The following is a 16,997-nucleotide window of genomic DNA, read 5'->3' on the forward strand; positions in this document are numbered from 1 at the left end:
TGTTCAGAAACAGTTAAGTACAAAACTAAAGACTCACCTGGCTGTGGAGTTGACAAAAGTGGAGGCTCAGCCAGGTACTTCTTCAGGTCTTGAAAGGCCTATTCGCACTCTGCTCCCCATTCGAATCCCTCCCTCTTTTTTAATAACTGAAAAAAGGGTCTGCACTTATCACTTGATCTTCTGATAAACCTATTTAGTGCTACAGCCATTCCAATCAACCTTTGGACTTCCTTAGTAGTTTTAGGACTATGTAGCCTCTGTATGGCTGCAATTTGATCAGGATTGGCCTCAATCCCTCTCATGGTCACCAAATGGCCCAGAAACTTTCCAGAACCAATTCCAAACGCACATTTCGAGGCGTTGAGCTTCAGTTTATACTCCCTCAGGATCTCGAAAGCTTCTTTTAAATCTGCTATGTGTTCCTGTTTATCTTGACTTTTCACCACCATGTCATCTATGTAAACCTCCATAGTCTTGCCAAGGAGCTTTTTGAACATGATGGTTGCAAGTCTTTGGTACGTTGCCCCAGCATTTCTTAGCCCAAATGGCATGACGCTATAGCAGTACAACCCTCGTGGTGTAATAAAAGAAGTCTTCTCTTGATCGGGGCTAAACATAGCAATCTGATGATATCCTCAATATGCGTCGAGGAAACTCATTCGCTCGTAACCAGCAATTGCGTCAACCAACTAGTCTATCCTTGGAAGAGGAAAACTATCCTTTGGACATGCCTTGTTTAGGTCTGTGAAATCTACACAGATACGCCACTTCCCATTCTTTTTCTTTACCACCACGGTGTTGGATAACCACTCTGGGTAGTGAACTTCACGTATTGCTTTAGCCTCTAGCAAACGATCGACCTCTTTAATTACTGCGTCCACATGCTGCACGACTGCCTTCCGTTTTTTCTGAATGATCGGTTTATGTTGAGGATCAACATTTAAATGGTGACAGATCACACCTGCATCTACTCTGGGCATTTCCTCTGGCACCCAAGCAAATACATCAATATGTTCCTTCAGAAATCTTATCAGTTCAGTATTTTCGTCGGCTGGCAGTGATTCTCCAATTAAGAAATATCTTTCAGAATCAGTTTTGTTGATCTGAATTTTCTCCAGGCCTTCGATCACTTTTTCTGCTGGACTTCTCCTAACACCCTCAATAATTGGTTGATCTGGTACTTCTAATGTATGAACGTGGTGGGCCTTTGGAGCTTTTTTAATGATGGAGATTAGACACTGTTGGGCCACTTTCTGATTGCCTCTAATTACTTCAACCCCATTTGATCCTGGGAATTTCACCATCTGGTGGTAAGTCGAGGAGACAGCTCTCATTTTGTGCAGCCATGTCCTCCCTATAATAACGTTATAGGAAGAAGGAACATCAACAATTAAGAAATCTATCCTCAACACCACTGATCCAGCCCGAACAGGTAGTGTTACCTTTCCAAGAGGCCAAACTGCTCCCGTACCGAACCTAATCAGGGGTGTTGTAGATTGCTCTAAGTCTGTTTGGGCTAGCCCCAGCTTCTTGAACGCATCGTAGTACATCACCTCTGTACAACTCCCTGAGTCCACTAGAATCCTTTCAATGTCGTATTCCCCAACTCGTAGGGTTATGACCAAAGCATCGTTGTGGGGTATTTGGACTTCTCTCAGGTCATCATCTGTGTATGCTATGCTTTCATTGCACACATCATTCTCTCGCCCTCTCTTGTTTCCCAATCACATTACATGCTGATCATGCTTGACTTGCCTTTGTAGTAGCCTAACCTCATTTCTCATATAAGGTGTGGCCAACCCATGTATCATGTGGATTACTCCTTTAGGATTTTGCTTGTAACCCAGTTCCATGGCTTTCCCTTTCTCCTTTGGATCCTCCTGGATAAATTCTTTGAGATAGCCCCGAGAGACCAAATCATCAAGGTGTCTTTTGTACATCTCACAATCCTCAGTCATATGGCCCCAATCTTTATGGTAGCTGCAGTGCTGATTTGTCACGCCCTCAATTTTCAACATAAATAAAGATAGCTTTTCATAAATAAAACCCCTGTCACGCCCTCGATTTTCAACATAAATAAAGATAACTTTTCATAAATAAAACCCCTCACATTATCTTACATAATACCCCAAAAGAGTTCACCAAGTCCTAATTATTAAATTACAGATCCAACTCCAAGAGTTTGAATATATTACATCATAAAATAAAAAATAAAAATAAAATTTAGGTTCCATTACATTCCCAAAATGCATTTTATCAAAATGTCCATAGGTCTCTTTTACCACCTCTTTCGAGAATATCACTTGAATGCATGCACTTCGCTCTATGTTACTGCTCCAGGTTCATACCTGAAAAATGATAGGTTGAGCTACACTAGCCCAGCAGAGAAATCTACACAACCATTATATGCAAATGGGATGACGGGTAGAATGAATAACGGAGACAAGGTAAGGTATCTCAAAGTAGAAACAAAACATGATTAGTGATTGTCCCAATATCGACGACATAAATGAAGTACCGTGACTATCCATCAAGACTATAGGCTAACCACAACACCCTATTCCGAATACTCTATCCGCTCTTCGACTTCACTTTAGTCATAACGTCACACGTTTAAAGAAAAGAACCTGTTGATACATGACTCTATAGTGTTGTTTCGACAATCAATCATTTCTCTCATACATTCATCAAACAAACCCTTACGTTTACTCACATACATCACTCTTGCAATCCCACATCACACGTCATAAGCCAGTGCTCTTTCCGGGCTGTTTATGGAGCCCCGCTACTCCTTACAAATACCTTCCTCACTAAAGGAACTAAATCACATCACGTAGTATAAGTCACCGTACCACAATTCCCCCAACACACCTCACAACTCAACCATTCATCTCAATCACATATAATGAATTCACAACAAAGACTTACTCACAAAGATGTGGTACGGACAACTTCATCTCAATCAAATCGCGATCATCACGTTATTAGTTTCTCATCACCATACAAGCACTCACATATCAAAAGATATTCTCTCACAACGATTCATAGATTTTCATCTTGCAACTCGCAAAATCATATAAGTTACGCAAGAGGTATACCACATATCAAACACAAAGAAATGTCTCACGTGTCCACGCCTAGCGTTGTTTAACTCAAAAGAGTGTTCTACGTGTTCGTTTTTCACATCGTATGTCAACACATATAACCTTCACCCACCTATATTCCTTATATCCTCTAAACCCTCGTTTCGGTGTCAAGCGACTCATACGGAACCCAATGACCACTACCAAGCGTTAAACATACCACTAGCCTCGTCAACTCATTCAACTAGTACTCAGGAGAACCTAAGAACACCCGTGCCTCACCCAAACGATTCTAAGGAAAAGGATTTTGCAACATATACGAACATATCCATCTTATTTTGGCTACCAAATCTTATTGGTTAAGAATTAGGAGACGAGACCACCACCATAGGAAAGTAAATTTCCGGTACATGAATTTCGATATAAAATTTGCCCAAAACGGAGTTTGGATGAAAAAGTTATGCCCGTTCGAAGTTTTGCCAAAATGCTGAAATTTTCATTTCCTACCGGTAGGACACATTTTCCTACCGGTAGGAGACCACAATTTCACGAAAATGACTCTACTGGACAGCGTTTCTACCGGTAGGGCCAAAACTCCTACCGGTAGGACTTGGGTTTTCAGTGCACGATTTTCAGATTTCACCAGAACAATTCCAACAACAAAACCAATGATCTAGGGTGCGATTAAAACACCAAATCAACACATAAACATATAATAGTTGTGAGAAATCCCTACCTCGAAATCGAAGAACGAAATCCAAGCCCAACCAAGCAAGCCCTAGCTCCGAAAACTCCGAATCATCTGAATACTCCTCTCCGAGCTCAAACCCACGAATTTCCAAGCTCTAGAACACTTGAATGCGAGAACTTTGCGGCGGATTGAGGTGACTTCGAGGTATTTTGGGGTGTTAGAGTGTGAGAGTTTGAGAGAGAGAGAGAGAACGAGAGGAGCTGAGAGAGAGAGATCGGGAGGAGAGAGAGAGAGGGTTGGGGATTTTGATCACCTGCACCCTCACACACACACATATATACTAGGACACACACCAACCACACTTGCACTCCCTCCACTTTTAATCCTATCACATTGACCCCAAATCAAATAAATTCAACAAATTTCACATTTACTCGACAGTGTAACATTAATAAACCTTTAAACGATTTTTCGAAAATACGGGTCTCTACATCCTACTCTCCTTAAAGAAATTTCGTCCCGAAATTTGCATAGAATAGATGAAAGCACACCATCAATGGATTTCTTGTCCTAAGGGCCGTGTTCATCACATAACGCTTCGTATCCGCCACTTCCGTGTCCAAAATGCAAGAAAAGTAGAAAACTCTATAATGCCACAACTAACTAGCTTAGCTTCTTACTAAACAATTGCCAAGTTCCGATGTTCATACACGTCAAATCACGAAGTTGTCGTATTCATACAAATCATAGTCATGTTACCAACTAATTCCAGTCTCACAAACCATATCCATTCTCATTACTTCCGACTAACCAATTCTGGTTCCATGGACCGCGTCCAAACACAAAAGAGAATTTCATAACGTTGTAATTCAACAACCTTGTCAAGCAATACATAATCGAAACGTTCTAAGATTAACTCATCCATCCCAAGATTTACTAGATTCTTCGCGCACGCTTACAGGGAAATCAACTTTCATACATTTCTCCTTTTCACCTCATTTCTTTACTCCCCGACTTACTCAAATTATTAAGACTCACACAAGTAGAACTCTAATAGTTCTTAATACTAGTTCAAGACAAATTTCCTCAAAAGACAAATGCCGAGTAGTTGTTAAAGTGTCCAACACGATGAAGTCTAAACTAAACAATGATCATGAATTTCCAACTTATATTTTCCAAAGCCATGGTGAAGTGTTAGTTTTGATGAAAATTTTGCCCCCTCCTTGAAAACTCTTGTTCAAGTAGTTGCAAAACCATTGAAACATGCCCATGTGTGACAAAATTCTATAGAATTTGAAAGGAAATGTTCATTTCGGAACGACATTATCAACAATTAATTACGAACAGCTCACTTGGTCATTTGAAAATAATGACAATTTTGTCAACATGGAAATGGACTATGATGTAGCCGACTCCGAGTCTATACCGTTATCATTTTTGAAAATGAACTATGCAAAGATTCAACTTTCACCAAGCATTATCCCTTTCAGAAAATTTTTGAGTTCAAAATATGTACATCCGTAAGTGTAACAACATTCTAAACCAAGACCCACCACTCCACACATTTCACTATATTTACGCGGCGCTCCAAGTAAAGAATTCAATTCATGTTCGGCATATATCTACAACATTCATGTAGTCTTACTTATTCAATATCTCACGAAGGATTAATTAGACTATTAAAAATCTGAATAAGACCATAATCTATAAAGTAAAAGGCATGTAAAGAAATCATCAAATCATAAGGTATAACAAAATAAGAAGTTAAGATTAGAGATTTCAATCATCACATAATGTTACATCTAACTACGAGATTTGGGTCACCCCATTCAAACACTTCCTATCGATCATCTATTTAACACGTAGCAAGTACCTATCGCACATCATCTTCTATCCAATATCGTGTTCCAAAAGCAAATTCCACACGCTAAGATTACATTACAAGTTAAGCATGTAGATTAAAACTAAACAGCAACCAATTTCATACACAATTACCATAATAGACTAACCAGTTGCAAACTCACCGTACGAATTAATGGTTTACACATCATCGAACACATCTACGCATCAACGGGCTCACACAGTACCCAATACAACCACAGGCTCACATAGTGCCCAATACAATGGGTTCACACAGTACCCAATATAGTACGGGCTCACATAGTACCCAGCACACTACGGGCTCACATAGTGCCCAAAATACCACAGGCTCACACAGTGCCCAATATAGTACGGGCTCACATAGTACCCAGCACACTACGGGCTCACACAGTGCCCTATATGACAACAGGCTCACATAGTGCCCAAAATACCACAGGCTCACACAGTGCCCAATACCATCACGGGCTCACACGGTACCCAATACAACCACGGACTCACACAGTGCCCTATCTCACCACGAGTTCACACAGTACCCTACACAACCACGGGCTCACATAGTGCCCAAACTTCATAACTCGTGGCTCTAAGAAGCCCAATAGTAATTTAGTTCATTTCAATCCCACAAGACCTTGCACGATTTCTATTCATTTTATCTATCTTGAGTATTTTCATCCCATTAGTCTAGTTGTCACAACACTTAGATTTTATCAGACAAGTTCATAGAGACAACTCTGCAATGCTATCCAACACTAGAATAGACCATACACTTCATAATAACAATCATTTGGCAATTAAGCACTTTGTATACGCATAAGTAATCTCAACATAACATATAAATTCACGTTACCTTGCAACGCGGTATGAGACGCATGACCCGACCCCGTGGGTCTTTGTACGCTCCCTCTGCTTGTCGATTGTGGACAATCTACCGCTAAGTGCCCCGGATGACGACATCGATAGCAAACCCGAGGTGGTCTCTGACCATGATATTCCTTCTCCTGAGGACAGCCTACTGCACGATGGCCCGACTGGCGGCACCGATAACACACAATTGTTGATCCCGAAGGAACTCCTGACGTTCTGGAAAGATTAGGTGGTTCTGAACTATGCTGGCTCGAGGTGGACCAAAATTGATCTCTTTGTCTCTTCTTGCCTTGGCTCCCAGATGTTTCTATAGATATGTTCTTGCTAATGGTTCGTTTCCTCGACTCCCGCACTTTCGCCTCCTCTGGTATTTCCTCAGTATACTCAATACTTCTAGCACACTCGATAATGTCAGAAAACCTTTCAATTCGTTGACCTACCACAAACTTCTTGATAGACAGACATAACCCTTTCTCAAAACGCCTACATTTCCTACCATCGGTTGCAACTAACTCTGGCGCAAAACGGGACAAGGTTTGGAACCTAGTGGCATATTCTGAAACGGTCATGTCACCTTGATCTAACCTTTCGAATTGGTTTCTAAGCTGTTCGCGATACGACTCTGGAAAATATTTGTTTTCAAAAAGTGTCTCAAATTCAGCCCAAGTCAAACTTTCCTCAACCGGCTCAATTTCCTAATTTGCAACTCCAGCCGCCCTCCTAGCGTCTCTCCTTACACCTAAAACAGATTCCCACCACTCGTTCGCCTCACCGGTAAGTTGACAAGCTACTATACTCACCCGTAGGTCGTCCTCCGTAATCTTAAGGGCATTGAAGATCTTACGAATTTGTGAAAGCCAATGGTCGGCCACAAGGGGGTCGCTACTCTCCCCATCAAACTGAGGTGGATTTCTACGGCTAAACTCTCTCATGGCTACTATGGCCCGACTGTCCGCGTTATCCCTAGGAGGTGGTTGCAAAAGATTAGATGCCGCAAGTGCCGCTACAATATCCCTAGCAAGCTGATTCTGTCCTGCCCCCATTCTCGGATTCCCAATCCTACCCCGCCTATTCTCAGGTCTTGGAGGCATCTCACTACAAAGAAACAATGAAAAGATCATCAACAAAGGAATACACTGCGAATCTCCAACTCCACCAATCCCATCTAACAACTCTACGCCATTATACGGTAACATAAATGCAATGCCACATAGTTGGATACATATCAATCACTCAATAGCACATAAGTCATGCCACAATGCAATAATATTTTTTTTTTTGAACCCATGAGACTCAAAGTCTCCCCACGGTCTCAAGGTATTCTAAACTTATGCTCTGATACCAAGTTGTCACGCCCTCAATTTTCAACATAAATAAAGATAGCTTTTCATAAATAAAACCCCTGTCACGCCCTCGATTTTCAACATAAATAAAGATAACTTTTCATAAATAAAACCCCTCACATTATCTTACATAATACCCCAAAAGAGTTCACCAAGTCCTAATTATTAAATTACAGATCCAACTCCAAGAGTTTGAATATATTACATCATAAAATAAAAAATAAAAATAAAATTTAGGTTCCATTACATTCCCAAAATGCATTTTATCAAAATGTCCATAGGTCTCTTTTACCACCTCTTTCGAGAATATCACTTGAATGCATGCACTTCGCTCTATGTTACTGCTCCAGGTTCATACCTGAAAAATGATAGGTTGAGCTACACTAGCCCAGCAGAGAAATCTACACAACCATTATATGCAAATGGGATGACGGGTAGAATGAATAACGGAGACAAGGTAAGGTATCTCAAAGTAGAAACAAAACATGATTAGTGATTGTCCCAATATCGACGACATAAATGAAGTACCGTGACTATCCATCAAGACTATAGGCTAACCACAACACCCTATTCCGAATACTCTATCCGCTCTTCGACTTCACTTTAGTCATAACGTCACACGTTTAAAGAAAAGAACCTGTTGATACATGACTCTATAGTGTTGTTTCGACAATCAATCATTTCTCTCATACATTCATCAAACAAACCCTTACGTTTACTCACATACATCACTCTTGCAATCCCACATCACACGTCATAAGCCAGTGCTCTTTCCGGGCTGTTTATGGAGCCCCGCTACTCCTTACAAATACCTTCCTCACTAAAGGAACTAAATCACATCACGTAGTATAAGTCACCGTACCACAATTCCCCCAACACACCTCACAACTCAACCATTCATCTCAATCACATATAATGAATTCACAACAAAGACTTACTCACAAAGATGTGGTACGGACAACTTCATCTCAATCAAATCGCGATCATCACGTTATTAGTTTCTCATCACCATACAAGCACTCACATATCAAAAGATATTCTCTCACAACGATTCATAGATTTTCATCTTGCAACTCGCAAAATCATATAAGTTACGCAAGAGGTATACCACATATCAAACACAAAGAAATGTCTCACGTGTCCACGCCTAGCGTTGTTTAACTCAAAAGAGTGTTCTACGTGTTCGTTTTTCACATCGTATGTCAACACATATAACCTTCACCCACCTATATTCCTTATATCCTCTAAACCCTCGTTTCGGTGTCAAGCGACTCATACGGAACCCAATGACCACTACCAAGCGTTAAACATACCACTAGCCTCGTCAACTCATTCAACTAGTACTCAGGAGAACCTAAGAACACCCGTGCCTCACCCAAACGATTCTAAGGAAAAGGATTTTGCAACATATACGAACATATCCATCTTATTTTGGCTACCAAATCTTATTGGTTAAGAATTAGGAGACGAGACCACCACCATAGGAAAGTAAATTTCCGGTACATGAATTTCGATATAAAATTTGCCCAAAACGGAGTTTGGATGAAAAAGTTATGCCCGTTCGAAGTTTTGCCAAAATGCTGAAATTTTCATTTCCTACCGGTAGGACACATTTTCCTACCGGTAGGAGACCACAATTTCACGAAAATGACTCTACTGGACAGCGTTTCTACCGGTAGGGCCAAAACTCCTACCGGTAGGACTTGGGTTTTCAGTGCACGATTTTCAGATTTCACCAGAACAATTCCAACAACAAAACCAATGATCTAGGGTGCGATTAAAACACCAAATCAACACATAAACATATAATAGTTGTGAGAAATCCCTACCTCGAAATCGAAGAACGAAATCCAAGCCCAACCAAGCAAGCCCTAGCTCCGAAAACTCCGAATCATCTGAATACTCCTCTCCGAGCTCAAACCCACGAATTTCCAAGCTCTAGAACACTTGAATGCGAGAACTTTGCGGCGGATTGAGGTGACTTCGAGGTATTTTGGGGTGTTAGAGTGTGAGAGTTTGAGAGAGAGAGAGAGAACGAGAGGAGCTGAGAGAGAGAGATCGGGAGGAGAGAGAGAGAGGGTTGGGGATTTTGATCACCTGCACCCTCACACACACACATATATACTAGGACACACACCAACCACACTTGCACTCCCTCCACTTTTAATCCTATCACATTGACCCCAAATCAAATAAATTCAACAAATTTCACATTTACTCGACAGTGTAACATTAATAAACCTTTAAACGATTTTTCGAAAATACGGGTCTCTACATGATTTGTAGCACGTTTTGCGTCCTTATCTCCGCCTATACTTGGGGGCCACTTGAAATATGGTTGATTCTTTATTCGATAAAGAATCCTATAAATTGGTTCCTTCCAAACCGTAGTGATAGAAAAGAAAGATTTGGGGTCAGGTGCTTGCTTATCCTTGTACGTCTCTTTCTTAGCTTGCCCATACTCCTTTCTCTCTCTATAAGTCTTGGGCTCTAGCTTATCCACCTTTTTGACAGGTGCCTTCGGCTGTTCAGCAACAATCCTGCCATCCTCGCGGAGTATGTCATCCTCCATTCTGGCATGTTGCTCTATCCGTTCCATCAGTTTAGCCAACGTGGCTACTGGATGTTTATTCAATGAGCGACGCAGCTCTCCCCGAACAGGCAAACCGGTTTTGAAGGTGGCAATTGCATACTCCTCACTGCAGCTTTCAATCTCGTTGAAAGTTTTCCAGTACTTCTTTGCATAATCCCTGATCAGCTCGTCTTCAGCCTGTTTCATGGTGGAAAGACTTTCAAACGTCTTTGGGGCTTTTCTGCTTGTCAAGAACCGAGCAGTGAATTCCTCAGCCTACTGCCTCCATCCTCGTATGGATCGTGGGGCCAGTTTATGAAACCAAGCCAAAGCCACCTTGCCAAGACTGGAGGGGAACATCTTGCATAAGATGGCATCATCCCCCTCGTGCATGAACATAGCCTATTGATAGTGCTGTATGTGAGCTACGGGATCCGTATTTGTCTTGTATAGTACGAACGTACTGTGCTTCGCTCTGCTCGACAACCTAGCCTCTTGTAGCCTCCTTGCAAAGGGGGATGCTGCAATATTACTTAGGGCCTTCCGCGCTGCTTCTCGTGCAGTTACTGTCCCATCCTCGTGCTCCTTCGACTTGTGAGCCATAGCCTTGACCCAATCAGCATCAGGCCTCTCGTACCTGTCCCGGTGATGCTTCCTTGTTTCCTCCTCTTTTGGGGTAGAACTTCGGTCTCTGCTCCTCCTTTTTCGTGAGGAAGCCCGTCGTCTTTTCGGTGTTCGGCTTTTACTTCTGCTTCTCGTTTTTTGTGGAGAAGCTTTGTATCGCCCTATGATAGGACTCCTGCTCTTTTTCCCTTGTGAATGAGCCTGCCTATGGACTACCAGAGTCCATCTGTCTTTCTGGGAATTCCTTCGAGAAAGTCCGGAATCTTCTGGGTGCTCTCGTACCCGTTGTAATTCTTGTATCTCGTACTCTCGTTTTCTAATCAAACGAGCGTACTCTTCGATTTCCCTTCTCTTTTTATCGAGGACATCATTATCATTGTGTATACTTCTTGAATGGGTGACTGATTCCTCTCTTCGATGATACTTACTCCTTCTCGTGGAGCCAGTGGCAGTTTTGTCTCCTTTTTCTTTGGAGTTATCTCTGTCATGTCTACCAGTGGGCTTTCTCGAAGCACCTGGTGGGGATTTATCTCTTCTCCCACCCAACTGGTCCTTTGGAGTAAACGGCATAACTGGATATTCTTCCATCATGATTATTTTTCAGAAAAATTGGTTATTCCCACAGACGGCGCCAATTGTAGAGGGATGAAAATAATTGATGCTCTGAACAACACCAAAATGCAGTAGCTTACTCGTGCCTCTCCACCGGAACCCTAATCCGTCGTCGAAACCCTAATCTGCAAAACAGACAAGGGGTGAGCGCACCTCTGCCTCTCGTGGCAAAGGCCCTCCGATGCTAAAGTTAGTATCACGTACTAGAGAAATCCTAATTATCAATAGGAACGAGATTAGATCGTCATAAATTGCGTACCTCTTTCCTCTAGGTTTACCTCGTATTTATAGAATCATAGATGCTTGCTGCCCAAGCATCCTTATTGCCTTAAATTTCCTAACTCGTATAGGAAACCCAGGATATCTTGGATTCTCGTTCCCTTATCAGTTTATTATAAAAGAGTCCTTTTAGGATTCTTTTTCATTAATGGCCGAACATCCCATTCTCGTTGGGTACCTTTCTTAGATCCTATATTCTTGGGATCTCATCCCTTACAGGACATGACTACTCTGGAATCTTCCAGAGTACTCCCTCTGCTCTTGCTCTTAATTGGAACTCTTTCCTTGTTCGGTTGTATCATAACCAAACAGACTGCCTGGACCAGCTACTTCATATGTAACTTGGTCCTTGTTTAACTATTTGGACCAATGTAATCGGTATATCTCTATCTGCCGAACAGTTAGTTTACACCAATGACTTCTCATGTTATTGGCCCTTATCGCCGTTCAACGCACCGCCCGGCAATAAGTCCTGTCCAATCTTTCACGTGCTCTTATACACCACGTGTTCGGCAACTAAATGTATCTATTCAGGAATACCTCCCTACAGTTGGGAGATAGATCACTTTGCTTTTTGTTAGAGTTCTAAAAATCCTCAAAATGAAAAAATTTTGAAAATTAAGGAGTTAAAATACTCGTACTTGTTGGATCTTTTCTACTTGAGACTTGGAGATTGCGATGTTTACTTGTTAGTTGCTTGTGCTGAGAATCTGTGGGCATTCCTTAAAAATTTATGTTGCATGGTAGTTCTTTTTGCTAGCTTGGCAATAGGAATTTATCTTGATATACACTCTTAGCATCTTGTCACTGGAAGATTTTCTTGGATCTTGACTGCTTGTGAGTTGTGACTTGAGTGCTTTCAATGGCTAGATTAGTGGAGACTTATACCCATTTGAGCTTTAGTGCCTTACCTTCCTTTGGAGTGGTGTCATATAAACTCTTTTGTTTGTCATTAAAAAAAAGAAGAAGCTTAATCGTTGCCGATCTCATTATCTTTGTTGTCAAGTATTGGGACATAATACATACCTATTATTTCTTCTTTTGGGAATGGAAAGTTACATGGTTGTATTGGCTCTAAGAGATGATAGTAGGCCAGTTTTGTACTTTGAGCCGGTTCGTTTCTTTTTCTTAAACACTTATACCTTATAAGCCACATTGTGCCTTTTGCATGAGCCTTTTTCTTGTTAAGCATCACCAACCATATTGTGTCTTGAGAATGACAAGTTAATCATGTGAGGGCTAATTTTTGAAGAGAATGGAGAGAGTGTATTTGAGAAATGTGCTTGAAATATGGTGTGTTCTTCCCTATAGCTAAAAAGAAAAAAAATTGAGAAAATAGAAAAGAAAAGAAAAGAAACTTGAATGAAAAAGGAGAAGACACTCATGCATTTGTTTGAAGAAAGAAACGTGTGAACTTCATAGGAGAATTGTGTGAAGGGTGAAAAATAAGAGAGATGGGGTGGAGTTGAAAAGAATGATAAGAGAGTGCACATTGTTACACTTTTCCTATGTTATTTTAGCCTATTCTTAGACACTTATGATTTATCTTATCCTTTGAAGCACTTTTCCTTAGCTAACGTTATAATCGAATAAAAATTCTATTTGATCTTAGGGGCATTGGGTTGTGGATTGATGGATGGATAGTTTTTAATGCTTGACATTCCTTTCATGAGATCATGTGTCTACCTTAAAAAGCTTTCTGTTCGTGTCTAAAGTGTACGAGGTACTTTCATTCTTTATTGCATAACTTCCACCTGCACACATTGAGAGTTTATTAAATGCATCTTGTTTCGAGCGTTTTCTTTTGTAGAGTACATGACACAGTGAGAATTGAAGTCAAGACTCAGTCCGAAGAGAGTACTTGGTTGTGGTTCACTTGTGGTTAAGGTCCTTACTCACACACGCTAAGTTTGAGTGCCATGATTTATTTCTATGTTTTGATAGCCTCTAGAACTATTTTCGCATATGCTATATTTTTGGCATTGGCATATATATCATTGAGTCGCATTGCAGGTTTTTGGGTTCCAAGTAAAAGGATCCATGGTGTTTTTATGGGTGATCATTGCTGAAAACTCTCACGAGATTTCATTCATCCTACGAGGGCCACCAGGAGGTTTAAAAGATCTATCCCTTAGTTAGTTGCTTTGTTTTATTTTTTTTTCCTTTCTTTGCTAGGGACTAGCAAAGTATAAGTTAAGGGATGTGATATGTACGTAACTACGTCTATTTACGCCCTTTAACTTAGGCTTGTTATGTTCATTTAGCGCATTACCTGGGGTTTGATAGTTGTTAATTGCGTTTCAAGACTCTCAGAGCACATGGATAACATTTGGAGTTAAAGCGTGAAGTTGAATTTTATTTTGTGCCAAAACAAAGCCGATCATCAAATTAACTGAAGTTTGAAGCGGCAATTGATGAGTTTATGGTATTGACTGAACTTATTTGGGTCAAAACCCATTGGGCCCAATCATTTATTGGCTGGGAATTGGAAGAATTATAAGTGAGCCCAATAATTAGTGGACCGATGGAAAATTGGCCTTTGGAAAAGAAAAAAAAAAGGTTTTACACGGGAACTATAAAAAAAGGAGAAGGGTTTTATGTTTTGTTGAATGGACTTCCGGAACGGAGAGAAACGCAGAAACGGAGAACGAGACAGCGGCACCTCGACACTGCCTCGGGGGCTCACGGCTGACACTGAAAAAAAAAGACAACGGCCTCGGGATTTAATCTTTTACTCTTATTTCAATGGAGTTTTATACTTGTATAATTATTTGTTTCGAATATTAGTCTACAGCTTTAGATTACGTTGTTTTTTTCTTCGAGAGTTTCTTTTCCTTTTAAATTTTATTTGAAGTTTTGTTCAATTACTCGCACTCCGATAATTTGTTTTAATTTCTGTTTTGAATAAAAATTATTCGCTGGTATTTGATTAGTTGATATTTCTTGTTTGTTTTTCATCTTGCATAATAAAAACATGTTTCAAACTAGGGGGTTTTTTTGTTTTTTGCTTAATAATGAGTTAGTAGTCGTATAGGTAGGGTCGCGGGGTGATTAGCACGCCGCGACCAGTTTAGACACTACTCCTATTCTCAAATAATAAAGAAAAAACAATTTTAAGTTAGTAAAGAACATTCGTTAGACGAACCTGAGCATCTTCAGGACCCATGTGAATAAGAGAACAGGAGTCCAAAACCCATTCTTCGCTATGCATGGGTAAACGGCGACCATAAGGATTCGTATATTTCGGGGTATCTTTTTCTCACTAAAATCGAACGTTTTAAGAACACTGAATAGAGCAGGTTAGTCCGGATTGATTACGAGTGTTATAAATCCTACGACCATGCCTCCTTTTTAATTTTCGAGAAGAACTTGTTATTTCTTAGCTTAATTAAATCTCAATCAATCGCCAAGTGGTGGCTACCTAAAAGCCAGTTCAAATTATAACAACCCAAGTTTTTAGTCAGCACACATCACCGTCTCTGTGGATTCAACTCCGATCTTACCGGATATTGTGCTACGTCGGTCTCCGCCCTGCACATGGGACAACCCATTAATTTAGGACTAGAAAATCGTCTAGTAGCTACCCATTTTGCTCTCTTTTTAATCACATCCTAAAGTCAATCAATGATTCAAATTTTCTTTCCATTAGTCAGATTTCTTCAACTTTGATATCAAAACTTTAATAGAAACATACAACAATTTTTTTAATCCAAAAACAGAAAGCAATTGAATTGATTAGAACTCAGGAACAAAAACTAATGAAGAATCGTAAAATAGAGATTCTTATCGTTAATGATGGATTAGTGAGACGAAGCTGATTGCTAGTGTGTGAAGTTCTCGATTCAAGCTTCACTTTGCCAGTCAAATCCCAAGGCTACAATAAAAATGAAAGTCTGGGCCTTATCAAAAACATTGAATGCAATGAGAAAGTTAGGTTGGTTTTTTAAATATTAAATATAACTTACAGTGTCATTCTCATTCGATTAAACGTCATCATAGGAACCTGCAAAGCAATAAATAACATCCATTCAGTATTCAAGCAATTATCACATATTGTGTAAATGCACAAAGATTCTCATTATTGAATGATGTTTCAATGTACTTATACTACGACTAAAGGAAAAAATTAAATTAATGGACACGGAAAAAATACCATAATCGGGTACTTATATAGATTTGCAAAGAAAAAGAGAAATTATAAAGTCAACTTTGATAATGGACTAATCGTGGTAAGATTTGACCTGATTGGTGGTTTTTTTTTTTTTTTGCATAAATAATGGTTGTGATACATTACTTTTCTAGAACATTTCCAAATTATAAGCATGATTTAAGAAAAACATATACCAAATGTGTGCCCTAACACCTTTGACTTGAAAATCCATTCAACGCATGCATAAGTAGTATAATACACACATATATTTTCTAATAAATTCCAAAACTGATTGTTCTACTTCCATAATAAATAAAATCACTCAAAAATAATTCCTTTTACAAAAAATGGAAGGGAAAACGTGTAAGACTTAAATGGAATGTTGAATGAATGGTCTAGATTTATGCAGAAAGATCGGATAAATCTTGAGCGTTGGTTATTTATTGGATTCAAAAGCACTTTTGTTTTATTATATAGATATGTGTTGTGTAATTGATATACTCCATGTGTATTACTTTATACTCCATGCATACTATTATTTTATCCTCTACGAAGATCTTCTCTGTGAGGATTGTGTGAAGATTTTCATCCAGACCATCCATCTCGGCAATCAATGGTCTGAAAATGTTTGTTATCTTTGATCGGTAAAAGTAAACTGTTATGGTCAAAGATAACAAACATGTCCGGACCATTGATTGCTGAGATAGACGGTCCGAAACCCATGAAAATTAAATTGGTGGAATTTTTATAAAAACATTAATTGACTGGGTTGGTCAAAATTAAGTTTTTGCATCTTCGGAAAAACCCACGGCCCCTATAATTAAAAATTCATTTTCTTCAATTAAATTAAGTTTTTGCATCTTCGTAAAAACCCACGAACCCTATAATTAAAAATTCA

The sequence above is a fragment of the Rhododendron vialii genome, chromosome 1a, assembly GCF_030253575.1.
Source record: "Rhododendron vialii isolate Sample 1 chromosome 1a, ASM3025357v1".
Taxonomy (NCBI): Eukaryota; Viridiplantae; Streptophyta; class Magnoliopsida; order Ericales; family Ericaceae; genus Rhododendron; species Rhododendron vialii.